This window comes from Lissotriton vulgaris, chromosome 4_1 (assembly GCF_964263255.1).
Source record: "Lissotriton vulgaris chromosome 4_1, aLisVul1.2, whole genome shotgun sequence".
Lineage (NCBI taxonomy): Eukaryota > Metazoa > Chordata > Amphibia > Caudata > Salamandridae > Lissotriton > Lissotriton vulgaris.
The window spans coordinates 1,119,355,783-1,119,369,505 of record NC_141691.1 but is presented as its reverse complement, the minus strand read 5'-3'; the positions used below and the strand labels follow the sequence as shown (position 1 = coordinate 1,119,369,505).

Sequence of the window (13,723 nt, the reverse complement as noted above, 5' to 3'; positions counted from 1 at the left end):
CACGCAAGTCGTGGTGCGTTCCTGTTTTTAGTTCCCGGCGGGGTCCGCCACCCCGGGTACCCTCTCCTTTTGCGAGCTGGCGGTTCGGGCCTCCTGGCCGATCCCGGATCTTCCCGTACCGTGGTTGGGTCCCCCGCTCTCGGAGTCAGTGTTGAGCCGGCTCTTTTCGACTGGCCTGCCTCCTTCTGCAGGCCTGGTTCTTGAGCGGATGACGCTGCTTGCTCGGGGTTGTTCTTCTGGGGTGGTGGTTTTGCTGCTGGGTTCCCGCAGGTCTTCCTGTGCCCAGCACTGGGCGTCCTTCTCGCGTTGGCGCGGTCGGCTTGGTGCTGTCCCCGCCTCCGTGGTCCCGTTGCTCGCTTCGGCAGCACATATACTTAAATTGGAATGATCCAGAGAGGTTTAGTATGGCCCCTGCGCAAGGATGACACGCAGATTCGTGAAGCGTTCCATATACGTGGCCCCTTCTTCCCTGTGGGCCCGGTGGGCGGACTTGCGGGCCTTCCACAGTCCGGTGTTCGACGGGCTGGTTTCCCTGGTGGCTCGCTTGGCTCCGGTGTTGTTTCTCCGTCGCCCTCGAACGCTCTGCCGGTCTCCCCCTTGGGTTCTCTCTCTCGTTCTACGAGCTCTTCGGGGCCCGCCCTTGTGGGCCCCTGCCCTCGGTGGCTTTACGGTTCCTCACCTTTGTGGTGGTTTTTCCCTGGTGGCAGTGGTGTCTGCTGGGCGGATGGGCGTGCGGGGGTCGTGCCTCCGCTCCCCTCCCTTCTTGCGGGTTTTGCCGGACATGGTTGTTCCTCCGGCATGTCCCCCGTATCCTTCCCGGGGGTCCCGGGCTCGGGTGGTATCTTTACCGCTTGTCCCTGCCGACGAGGTTCCTCTCTTGTCCGGGCTGGTTGTTCGGCGTGCTGTTTTGGCTTCTCTTGGCCGCACGTCATGCCTTTCCCGGTGGGATGGCCTGTTTGGGTCTTGTTAGTCCGGTTCGTTCGGGCCGCTTGCCCTCTCTTTCCACCTTGGTTCGCTGGCTTGCACGGGCTGTCGTCCGTTCCTGTGCCTTGCTGGGTTCGGTGGGTCCGGCGGGGGTCCTGGGTCGGTCCACGGGGTGTGGCTCTGTGTCCTGGGCCCCCTTCATGGGTGTCTCCTCTGTGGAGATGTGTCTGGCGTCGACATGGTCGTCCCCCTCCTTGTTCGTGGGACTCTATCAGTCCCGGGGGGACTTCGCTGGGGCCGTTCTGGGTGCAGGTGCTGCGACTCCTGGTTGGCCTACTTTTCCTTTATGTCTTGATTTCAGGTTTCCTGTGATCCCTGTTTTCTTTTCATTTCTTCTACTTCAACCTTGCGTTGGTTTCTCTGCATCACCGTGTGGTGTTGTTCTTATGGTGGTCAATGAAGCCTGGTTGGCTTGGGTATTTGCTCACTATGTAAATCATGTGGCGAGGAAGACTAACGAGGAGGTAATGCCCCGGTTACTTACCGGTAATCTTCATTACTCCGAGTATAGTCTTCCTCGCCACATGAGTTCCCTCCCCCCTCCCTGTCTGGCTATCGGCTTCATTGTTTGCTTGGTAGATCAGGCTGTTGGTTGGGCCGGTCCGCCTCTTATAGAGGTCAGGTGGGACTGGTCGGCCATGTTGGGAGGGGGTGGGAGGTTTTTTCTTTTGCTTTGGAGGGTTCTGTTGTGGAGCTAAAGCTCACTATGTAAATCATGTGGCGAGGAAGACTATACTCGGAGTAATGAAGATTACCGGTAAGTAACCGGGGCATTAACTCTGAATAGTGAAACTATATGTTACTATGCTGTCACTGCTGCGCATCTTGATTTTTAGATGTGTACATAAACTATGAACTAGCGAAAGGTGCATGCTAATATGCTAATATGCTGTATTTGGTTTCTATTGTTGAAATGCTTTTTGTTTTAGTGTTAATTATCACTATGAAAGTGACATTCTCTTCCACTACAAACGTTGCTCGAACTAAAAAAACTTCTATTTCTTGACGTGTTTCTGCATTTAACATTCTTCTTCGTGCAAGTACACACAGGGACATGTTTGATCATTGAAGGGTCTGGCTGCAAATGCAGTGCACGTCTGCTGTTGCCTTTGCTTACACGCTTACATTATTTTATTTCGGAGGAACGCCTCACAGAAGTTGCTTATGCTTTACTATGCAGTGCTTCCACTGCTGCTCGTCGAACTTTGCCCATTCTGAGTTCGATAGAAGGTTCTAGAGCTCTTTCCTGTGTAAGGACACAGCCAGTCATATCCTCCTAGTCCCCGCACTTTGAACTGTGTCCAGAATGGAGATGAAAGAGCCAGTGAGGCAAGCTAACCCAGTACTGCTTAGAAAGGTTTTGTGTGGTGAGCTTTTCCGTCCCTTGGCAACGCTTTTAACCAATTGCGGCCAAATAACATGGTCTAAAGCTGCAGGTTTTCCAGTAAGCAAGTGTGAACACCAATCGAATGCTCAAAATCAAGAGCTACCTATTGAAATTTAAATATTTTCAGGAGGATGGTGGAGCCACTCCTCAAGTAAAGGTTTGAAACATAGAGCCACACTGTGCATTTTACAGCGAAATATATTGACTAAAAATGACATAGGACCTGGTTTCGAGTTTGGTGAATTCGATACTTCATCACAAATCTGATGGATATTCCCATCCACCACATTACAAGTGCCATAGCATTTAATGTACATGTAATACAGCAGATGGGATATCCCTCACGTTTGTGTAACCCACCTGCCAAACACTAAATCGGGCCCATAGATTGTATAAGCAGTTCATATGCATATGCTTTTATTGTGTGCCAGACAAGAATCTTCCTCCTCCTCTCAGTAACAAAGTGGAGCATTTTCTGTCTAATTTCCCTGGCAGTTCCTAACTCTAGGCTTTTCATATGTTTAAATAATGCCATATGCAATTTCAATTAGCCCCCCTTTATCTTCAAGGTCATTTTCAGAATCATAAATGTTTTCCCTTTCCTTCAGTTCTGTCTTAGATTTCCTTACATTTTCCCCTCCTCTTTTAAAGTAGATTTGCAGTCGGGTATTACTCATAATCTACATGCAGGTGACAGGGTGGAAAGGTGAAAAACTACGGCACAATAGTTGACAACAGGGCTATCTCTCATTTAAGACAGACATCACAAGCTCAGAAACCAGAGCTACCCCTTAGATACGGAGACGGTACAGGTTCAGACCGCAAAAAAACTTTGACGCAGTGATATTCTTGCCGGTTTTGGGCTCACACAGCAATACTGATAGTAAAGGACCTTTCCATATAGATAACGAAAGGTATTTGTGTGAATCATGAAAGAACGTACAAGCAGTTGCTCTCTAGCACCAAGGAAATAGCATCAGCAATATGTGCTCCAAATTTTGTTTTTAAAAATTGCTTTTTGTGGGGACGTGGCTTAGGCGCCGAGCGAGATGGCCGCCTAGAGGGGTAGCTCCGCCGCATCGGGACGTTCCTGACACCTGCGGACTGTTCCCCGTCGGACTTTTCCCCAGCAAACTGCTGCACCATGTACCGGAGCCTGCACAGCACCTGGTGAGATCTCTCCGGTCTTTTAGCGCGTCGCGCTTCTTGACTTCTGACTGCTTTTACTGCCGCTCCTTAATTCCAGTAGCAGCCGGTATTTTGAGGATGTTGTTGTATGCCACCTGTGTGCTTCCCAGCACACAGGCTTCTTAGAATTTAGAATGCTTTACCTATCTTCCCTGTTGGAAGTTCTATGTTAATCAGTTGGTGCTGGACTGTGCTTGTTGCCAGTCCTTGTGGATGTCAAGCTGTTCTTCATTGATGATTAAACTACATCCTGAACCTGCAACTTTGTGTACCTCGTCTCTTCTCAACATATTGGCGACTGTGGGAGCATTGTTCCATGGAACTGGATCTTTGAGGATACAGCGTTCACTTCGTATCCTTCATAAAGTAAGGAATTTCCATTTACTTTATTTGTGCCTTGATAGCACCAGCGGCCGTTTTTCATTATCACTGTGCCTTGATTGCACCGGCGCCTGCTTTTCAATTCCTTCATTTCCCTCGTTTATTGACTTTAATTAGCATATTATTATCACGGCGTTTGTTAATTCTAAACTGTGCATTTGATAGCACCTGCGGCTGATCGCTAAGCTATTGACAGCGCTGCGGCAGTTCCTTTTATTTGAAGCTTTTCCACTGGAATTTATGTAAAACATTCATCGTTATACAAGATCGTTTCTACCCCATTAACTGCATCAACGGTCATTTTTTTTTTCTTACTGTGTGCCCTCGAGAATCTGCTCGTGTCTTTCTTCTCATCTCGAACGCGGCATCGCAGCAGTGTTCTCTTCATTCTCGCGCTGCATTCTGGATACGCAGTGCATTCTGGGTGCGACATCATCGCGTCCCCTTACGTGTCGGCCATTTTGGATTGGGAAATTATTACGAACTTTCAGTTTGTGTTTTTTTTTCAACTATTTGGCTTGTTTCAAGTACTATTTTCAACAGAATTTTCAAAGAATCTTCACAGCGGTGCACACGCTTAGGGTGCATATTCAATAACATTTTTTTTTCTCATAAAATATATATTTTTTTCTTTCCGTTTTTTTTTATTAATTCATTATTTTCCTTTATTATTCACAATGTCTAACATTATGGTACCACCTCACTTCCTTCCTATTGCTGGTGATCCAAAAATGGATTGGGATTTGTGGTATCCCATGTTTTTAGCTTATGTGAGTGTCCTTGAAGAGGATGGCTGCTCCTCCAAAAGAAAGTTAGATCTTTTACGTTTATCTCTTGGTGGTCAAGGCATCAAGGAGTTATCGGATTTACCTCCATTAGAAGATTCCGATCCCGAATCTGATATTTTTGAGACAGCTGTTAAACAGCTCACTATTAGATTTGGGAAGAAGATTAATACTGTTATGGAACGTTTTAAATTTTATTCAAGAGCTCAAAAAGATAACGAATCCATTGAAAACTATATTTCTGCTTTACGCGCTCTAGCTGGATCTTGTGCTTTTGACACTATTAACTATGAACAGGTTCTTCGTGATCAAATAATGATGAAGACCAAAAGCAAGAAAATACAAGAAAGATTATGGTTAGGTACTGAGACTTCACTTAAGGCTGTTGTAAATATAGCTAAAGGCATTGAGCAATCTGAAAAGTTTGTTACTGAAATAAGAGGTCAAAGTCAAAGTCTTTCTGTTAAAATTCAGGAATCTATACCCGAAGTTTCACTTGTCAAAACTCAACCATTTAAAAAAAAAATGTTTCCTTCTACCTTCAAAAAAGATGGTTCTACAAAAGAGAATACATTTAATAGTAGACGTACATTTATAATATGCTATCGATGTGGTAGTTTTGAGCATGTAGGGAATTTTAAGAATTGTCCTGCTCTTAACAAGATTTGTGTCAAATGTAAAAAATCAGGACACTTTGGGAAAATGTGTCGTTCCTCTCAAAAAGTAAACTGTATTTCTTTTGATGATGAAGAATTTGTTGAAGAATTCAGTGAGTTCAATTGCATTTCATGTATTTCTTCTGATGGCTGTAAAAGTTTTCCTTCTAGCATTTTTAACCTTGATGGCAATGAGATTTCCATGTTAGTAGACTCTTGTGCATGGTATTCTATCATTAGCTTGGATTTGTTTGAAGATTTATGGCCTAATAGAGAGTTTTTTAACCCTGATATCAGACCTGGCAGTTATACTGGACACAAAATAGAATTAGTGGGTTTCTTTTGGGCCAAGGTATCTTTCAAAGACAGGTCCACTAATGCTAAAATCTACATTGCTCGCAAAGGTGAATCCCTCTTGGGTTGGCCCCACCAAAAGGAGATGGGAATCAAATTGGATCCCAATGCTACTCCTCCTGTTTATATTGACCCTGATTTTTCACTGTTGGAAGTTCTATGTTAATCAGTTGGTGCTGGACTGTGCTTGTTGCCAGTCCTTGTGGATGTCAAGCTGTTCTTCATTGATGATTAAACTACATCCTGAACCTGCAACTTTGTGTACCTCGTCTCTTCTCAACATATTTTCAGTTGGTGCTGGACTGTGCTTGTTGCCAGTCCTTGTGGATGTCAAGCTGTTCTTCATTGATGATTAAACTACATCCTGAACCTGCAACTTTGTGTACCTCGTCTCTTCTCAACAGATGTGCACCTTCTACTCAAGGTTTTAACATCCTCGCAGAGTGCTCTCTGAAAGACCCTTTCTTCGTTTGGTCAGGATCTCCTTTTTAAAACTATGTACATTTCTTGCCTCAGGAAGTGCCCTTCCTATCTTCATGCGGTACAAAAGGGGGTGGTGGTGGACGGAGCATCTGAATCAATCAAACACTCACACCCAGTCAAAAGATCTGGGTTTAATCCATCACAGTTCTTTAGCCCACTCTGCCACCCCAGATCAGACATGGCTATATGCAAATCAGTCTGACCCTGTGCCTCATGGGAACAGTCCAGGCCGAACTGCCAAGCCATGTCTTCCCTGGACCGGAAACAAGCTTCCGAGGACCGGTTTCTGGCATTCCAGCCGTCTTCAGCCCGGCTTGCTTGAATCCAGTGGCAAAGTGGGCAAGAGACTCACGTCTGAGCATACCCTGCCACACTTATGGCGGCCAAAAGCGGTACAAAAGCGGGTAGTGGTGGACGGACCATCTGAATCAATCAAACACTCACACCCAGTCAAAAGATCTAGGTTTAAGCCATCACCGTTCTTTAGCCCACTCTGCCACCCCAGTTCAGACATGGCTATATGTAAATCAGTCTGACCCTGTGCCTCATGGGAACGGTCCAGCCCGAACTGCCAAGCCATGTCTTCCCTGGACCGGAAACAAGCTTCCGAGGACCGGTTTCTGGCATTCCAGCCGTCTTCAGCCCGGTTGCTTGAATCCAGTGGCAAAGTGAGCAAGGGACTCACGTCTGAGCATACCCTGTCACACTTATGGCGGCCAAAAGCGGTACAACAGGGGGTGGTGGTGGACGGAGCATCTGAATCAATCAAACACTCACATCCAGTCAAAAGATCTGGGTTTAATCCATCACCGTTCTTTAGCCCACTCTGCCACCCCAGTTCAGACATGGCTATATGCAAATCAGTCTGACCCTGTGCCTCATGGGAACAGTCCAGCCCGAACTGCCAAGCCATGTCTTCCCTGGACCGGAAACAAGCTTCCGTGGACCGGTTTCTGGCATTCCAGCCGTCTTCAGCCCGGCTTGCTTGAATCCAGTGGCAAAGTGAGCAAGGTACTCACGTCTGAGCATACCCTGCCACACTTATGGCGGCCAAAAGCGGTACAACAGGGGGTGGTGGTGGACGGAGATCTGAATCAATCAAACACTCACACCCAGTCAAAAGATCTGGGTTTAATCCATCAACGTTCTTTAGCCCACTCTGCCACCCCAGTTCCGAAATGGCTATATGCAAATCAGTCTGACCCTGTGCCTCATGGGAACAGTCCAGCCCGAACTGCCAAGCCATGTCTTCCCTGGACCGGAAACAAGGTTCCGAGGACCGGTTTCTGGCATTCCAGCCGTCTTCAGCCCGGCTTGCTTGAATCCAGTGGCAAAGTGAGCAAGGGACTCACGTCTGAGCATACCCTGCCACACTTATGGCGGCCAAAAGTGGTACAAAAGGGGGTGGTGGTGGACGGAGCATCTGAATCAATCAAACACTCACACCCAGTCAAAAGATCTGGGTTTAATCCATCACCGTTCTTTAACCCACTCTGCCACCCCAGTTCAGACATGGCTATATGCAAATCAGTCTAACCCTGTGCCTCATGGGAACAGTCCAGCCCGAACTGGAAATCCATGTCTTCCCTGGACCGGAAACAAGCTTCCGAGGACCGGTTTCTGGCATTCCAGCCGTCTTCAGCCCGGCTTGCTTGAATCCAGTGGCAAAGTGAGCAAGGGACTCAAGTCTGAGCATACGCTGCCACACTTATGGCGGCCAAAAGCGGTACAAAAGGGGGTGGTGGTGGACGGAGCATCTAAATCAATCAAACACTTACACCCAGTCAAAAGATCTGGGTTTAATCCATCACCGATCTTTAGCCCACTCTGCCACCCCAGATCAGACATGGCTATATACAAATCAGTCTGACCCTGTGCCTCATGGGAACAGTCCAGGCCGAACTGCCAAGCCATGTCTTACCTGGACCGGAAACAAGCTTTCGAAGACCAGTTTCTGGCATTCCAGCCGTCTACAGCCCGGCTTGCTTGAATCCAGTGGCAAAGTGAGCAAGAGACTCACGTCTGAGCATACCCTGCCACACTTATGGCGGCCAAAAGCGGTACAAAAGGGGGTGGTGGTGGACGGACCATCTGAATCAATCAAACACTCACACCCAGTCAAAAGATCTGGGTTTAATTCATCACCGTTCTTTAGCCCACTCTGCCATCCCAGTTCAGACATGGCTATATTCAAATCAGTCTGACCCTGTGCCTCATGGGAATAGTCCAGCCCGAACTGCCAAGCCATGTCTTCCCTGGACCGGAAACAAGCTTCCGAGGACCGGTTTCTGGCATTCCAGCCGTCTTCAGCCCGGCTTGCTTGAACCCAGTGGCAAAGTGAGCAAGGGACTTACGTCTGAGCATACCCTGTCACACTTATGGCAGCCAAAAGCGGTACAAAAGAGGGTGGTGGTGGACGGAGCATCTGAATCAATCAAACACTCACACCCAGTCAAAAGATCTGGGTTTAATCCATCACCGTTCTTTAGCCCACTCTGCCACCCCAGTTCAGACATGGCTATATGCAAATCAGTCTGACCCTGTGCCTCATGGGAACAGACCAGCCCGAACTGCCAAGCCATGTCTTCCCTGGACCGGAAACAGGCTTCCGAGGACCGGTTTCTGGCATTCCAGCCGTCTTCAGCCCGGCTTGATTGAATCCAGTGGCAAAGTGAGCAAGGGACTCGCGTCTCAGCATACTCTGCCACACTTATGGCGGCCAAAAGCGGTACAAAAGGGGGTGGTGGTGGAGGGAGCATCTGAATCAATCAAACACTCACACCCAGTCAATATATCTGGGTTTAATCCATCACCGTTCTTTAGCCCACTCTGCCACCCCAGTTCAGACATGGCTATATGCAAATTAGTCTGACCCAGTGCCTCATGGGAACAGTCCAGCCCGAACTGCCAAGCCATGTCTTCCCTGGACTAAACAAGCTTCCGAGGACCGGTTTCTGGCATTAAAAGCCGTCTTCAGCCCGGCTTGCTTAAATCCAGTGGCAAAGTGAGCAAGGGACTCACGTCTGAGCATACCCTGCCACACTTATGGCGGCCAAAAGAGGTACAAAAGGGGGTGGTGGTGGACGGAGCATCTGAATCAATCAAACACTCACACCCAGTCAAAAGATCTGGGTTTCATCCATCACCGTTCTTTAGTCCACTCTGCCTCTCCAGTTCAGACATGGCTATATGCAAATCAGTCTGACCCTGTGCCTCATGGGAACGGTCCTGCCCGAACTGCCAAGCCATGTCTTCCCTGGACCAGAAACAAGCTTCCGAGGACAGGTTTCTGGCATTCCAGCCGTCTTCAGCACGGCGTGCTTGAATCCAGTGGCAAAGTGAGCAAGGGACTCATGTCTGAGCATACCCTGCCACACTTATGGCAGCCAAAAGCGGTACAAAAAGGGGTGGTGGTGGACGGAGCATCTGAATCAATCAAACACTCACACCCAGTCAAAAGATCTGGGTTTATTCCATCACCATTCTTTAGCCCACTCTGCCACCTCAGTTCAGACATGGCTATATGCAAATCAGTCTGACCCTGTGCCTCATGGGAACAGTACAGCCCGAACTGCCAAGCCATGTCTTTCCTTGACCGGAAACAAGCTTCCGAGGACCGGTTTCTGGCATTCCAGCCGTCTTCAGCCCGGCTTGCTTGAATCCAGTGGCAAAGTGAGCAAGGGACTCATGTCTGAGCATACCCTGCCACACTTATGGCGGGCAAAAGCGGTACAAAAGGGGGTGGTGGTGGACAGAGCATCTGAATCAATCAAACACTCACACCCAGTCAAAAGATCTGGGTTTAATCCATCACCGTTCTTTAGCCCACTCTGCCACCCCAGTTCAGACATGGCTATATGCAAATCAGTCTGACCCTGTGCCTCATGGGAACAGTCCAGCCCGACCTGCCAAGCCATGTCTTCCCTGGAACTTAAACAAGCTTCTGAGGACCGGTTTCTGGCATTCCAGCCGTCTTCAGCCCGGCTTGCTTGAATCCAGTGGCAAAGTGAGGCAGGGACTCACGTCTGAGCATACCCTGCCACACTTATGGCGGCCAAAAGCGGTACAAAAGGGGGTGGTGGTGGACGGAGCATCTAAATCAATCAAACACTCACACCCAGTCAAAAGATCTGGGTTTAATCCATCACCGTTCTTTAGCCCACTCTGCCACCCCAGTTCAGACATGGCTATATGCAAATCAGTCTGACCCTGTGCCTCATGGGAACAGTCCAGTCCGAACTGCCAAGCTATGTCTTCCCTGGAACGGAAACAAGCTTCCGAGGACTGGTTTTTGGCATTCCAGCCGTCTTCAGCCCGGCTTGATTGAATCCAGTGGCAAAGTGAGCAAGGGACTCACGTCTGAGCATACCCTGCCACACTTATGGCGGCCAAAAGCGGCACTAAAGGGGGTGGTGGTGGACGGAGCATCTGAATCAATCAAACACTCACACCCAGTCAAAAGATCTGGGTTTAATCCATCACCGTTCTTTAGCCCACTCTGCCACCCCAGTTCAGACATGGCTATATGAAAATTAGTCGGACCCTGTGCCTCATGGGAACAGTCCAGCCCGAACTGCCAAGCCATGTCTTCCCTGGAACGGAAACAAGCTTCTGAGGACCGGTTTCTGGCATTCCAGCCGTCTTCAGCCCAGCTTGCTTGAATCCAGTGGCAAAGTGAGGCAGGGACTCACGTCTGAGCATACCCTGCCACACTTATGGCGGCCAAAAGCGGTACAAAAGGGGGTGGTGGTGGACGGAGCATCTAAATCAATCAAACACTCACACCCAGTCAATAGATCTGGGTTTAATCCATCACCGTTCTTTAGCCCACTCTGCCACCCCAGTTCAGACATGGCTATATGCAAATCAGTCTGACCCTGTGCCTCATGGGAACAGTCCAGCCCGAACTGCCAAGCCATGTCTTCCCTGGACCGGAAACAAGCTTCCGAGGACCGGTTTCTGGCATTCCAGCCGTCTTCAGCCGGCTTGATTGAATCCAGTGGCAAAGTGAGCAAGGGACTCTCGTCTGAGCATACCCTGCCACACTTATGGTGGGCAAAAGCGGTACAAAAGGGGGTGGTGGTGGACGGAGCATCTGAATCAATCAAACACTCACACCCAGTCAAAAGATCTGGGTTTAATCCATCACCGTTCTTTAGCCCACTCTGCCACCCCAGTTCAGACATGGCTATATGCAAATCAGTCTGACCCTGTGCTTCATGGGAACAGTCCAGCCCGAACTGCCAAGCCATGTCTTCACTGGAACGGAAACAAGCTTCTGAGGACCGGTTTCTGGCATTCCAGCCGTCTTCAGCCCGGCTTGCTTGAATCCAGTGGCAAAGTGAGGCAGGGACTCACGTCTGAGCATACCCTGCCACACTTATGGCGGCCAAAAGCGGTACAAAAGGGGGTGGTGGTGGACGGAGCATCTAAATCAATCAAACACTCACACCCAGTCAAAAGATCTGGGTTTAATCCATCACCGTTCTTTAGCCCACTCTGCCACCCCAGTTCAGACATGGCTATATGCAAATCAGTCTGACCCTGTGCCTCATGGGAACAGTCCAGCCCGAACTGCCAAGCCATGTCTTCCCTGGATCGGAAACAAGCTTCCGAGGACCGGTTTCTGGCATTCCAGCCGTCTTCAGCCCGGCTTGATTGAATCCAGTGGCAAAGTGAGCAAGGGACTCACGTCTGAGCATACCCTGCCACACTTATGGCGGCCAAAAGCGGCACTAAAGGGGGTGGTGGTGGACGGAGCATCTGAATCAATCAAACACTCACACCCAGTTAAAAGATCTGGGTTTAATCCATCACCGTTCTTTAGCCCACTCTGCCACCCCAGTTCAGACATGGCTATATGAAAATTAGTCTGACCCTTTGCCTCATGGGAACAGTCCAACCCGAACTGCCAAGCCATGTCTTCCCTGGACCGGAAACAAGCTTCGGAGGACCGGTTTCTGGCATTAAAAGCTGTCTTCAGCCCGGCTTGCTTGAATCCAGTGGCAAAGTGAGAAAGGGACTCACGTCTGAGCATACCCTGCCACACTTATGGCGGCCAAAAGCGGTACAAAAGGGGGTGGTGGTTGACGGAGCATCTGAATCAATCAAACACTCACACTCAGTCAAAAGATCTGGGTTTAATCCATCACCGTTCTTTAGCCCACTCTGCCACCCCAGTTCAGACATGGATATATGCAAATCAGTCTGACCCCGTGCCTCATGGTAATGGTCCAGCCCGAACTGCCAAGCCATGTCTTCCCTGGACCAGAAACAAGCTTCCGAGGACCGGTTTCTGGCATTCCAGCCGTCTTCAGCACAGCTTGCTTGAATCCAGTGGCAAAGTGAGCAAGAGACTCACGTCTGAGCATACCCTGCCACACTTATGGCAGCCAAAAGCGGTACAAAAGGGGGTGGTGGTGGACGGAGCATCTGAATCAATTAAACACTCACACCCAGTCAAAAGATCTGGGTTTAATCCATCACCGTTCTTTAGCCCACTCTGCCACCCCAGTTAAGACATGGCTATATGCAAATCAGTCTGACCCCGTGCCTCATGGTAACGGTCCAGCCCGAACTGCCAAGCCATGTCTTCCCTGGACCAGAAACAAGCTTCCGAGGACCGGTTTCTGGCATTCCAGCCGTCTTCAGCACGGCTTGCTTGAATCCAGTGGCAAAGTGAGCAAGGGACTCACGTCTGAGCATACCCTGCCACACTTATGGCAGCCAAAAGCGGTACAAAAGGGGGTGGTGGTGGACGGAGCATCTGAATCAATTAAACACTCACACCCAGTCAAAAGATCTGGGTTTAATCCATCACCGTTCTTTAGCCCACTCTGCCACCCCAGTTCAGACATGGATATATGCAAATCAGTCTGACCCCGTGCCTCATGGTAACGGTCCAGCCCGAACTGCCAAGCCATGTCTTACCTGGACCAGAAACAAGCTTCCGAGGACCGGTTTCTGGCATTCCAGCCGTCTTCAGCACGGCTTGCTTGAATCCAGTGGCAAAGTGAGCAAGGGACTCATGTCTGAGCATACCCTGCCACACTTATGGCAGCCAAAAGTGGTACAAAAGGGGGTGGTGGTGGACGGAGCATCTGAATCAATTAAACACTCACACCCAGTTAAAAGATCTGGGTTTAATCCATCACCGTTCTTTAGCCCACTCTGCCACCCCAGTTCAGACATGGCTATATGCAAATCAGTCTGACCCCGTGCCTCATGGTAACGGTCCAGCCCGAACTGCCAAGCCATGTCTTCCCTGGACCAGAAACAAGCTTCCGAGGACCGGTTTCTGGCATTCCAGCCGTCTTCAGCACGGCTTGCTTGAATCCAGTGGCAAAGTGAGCAAGGGACTCACGTCTGAGCATACCCTGCCACACTTATGGCAGCCAAAAGCGGTACAAAAGGGGGTGGTGGTGGACGGAGCATCTGAATCTATTAAACACTCACACCCAGTCAAAAGATCTGGGTTTAATCCATCACCGTTCTTCAGCCCACTC

At 49.3% G+C, this 13,723-nt stretch overlaps 1 non-coding gene across 1 annotated transcript; it reads left to right on the top strand.

Moving 5' to 3' along the window:
* The first annotated feature begins 349 nt into the window (after nucleotides 1–349).
* LOC147722960 (U6 spliceosomal RNA) lies at nucleotides 350–456 on the top strand. Its single transcript, XR_015295360.1, has one exon. It is a non-coding gene; the product is annotated as a U6 spliceosomal RNA (small nuclear RNA).
* The last annotated feature ends 13,267 nt before the right edge of the window (nucleotides 457–13,723 follow it).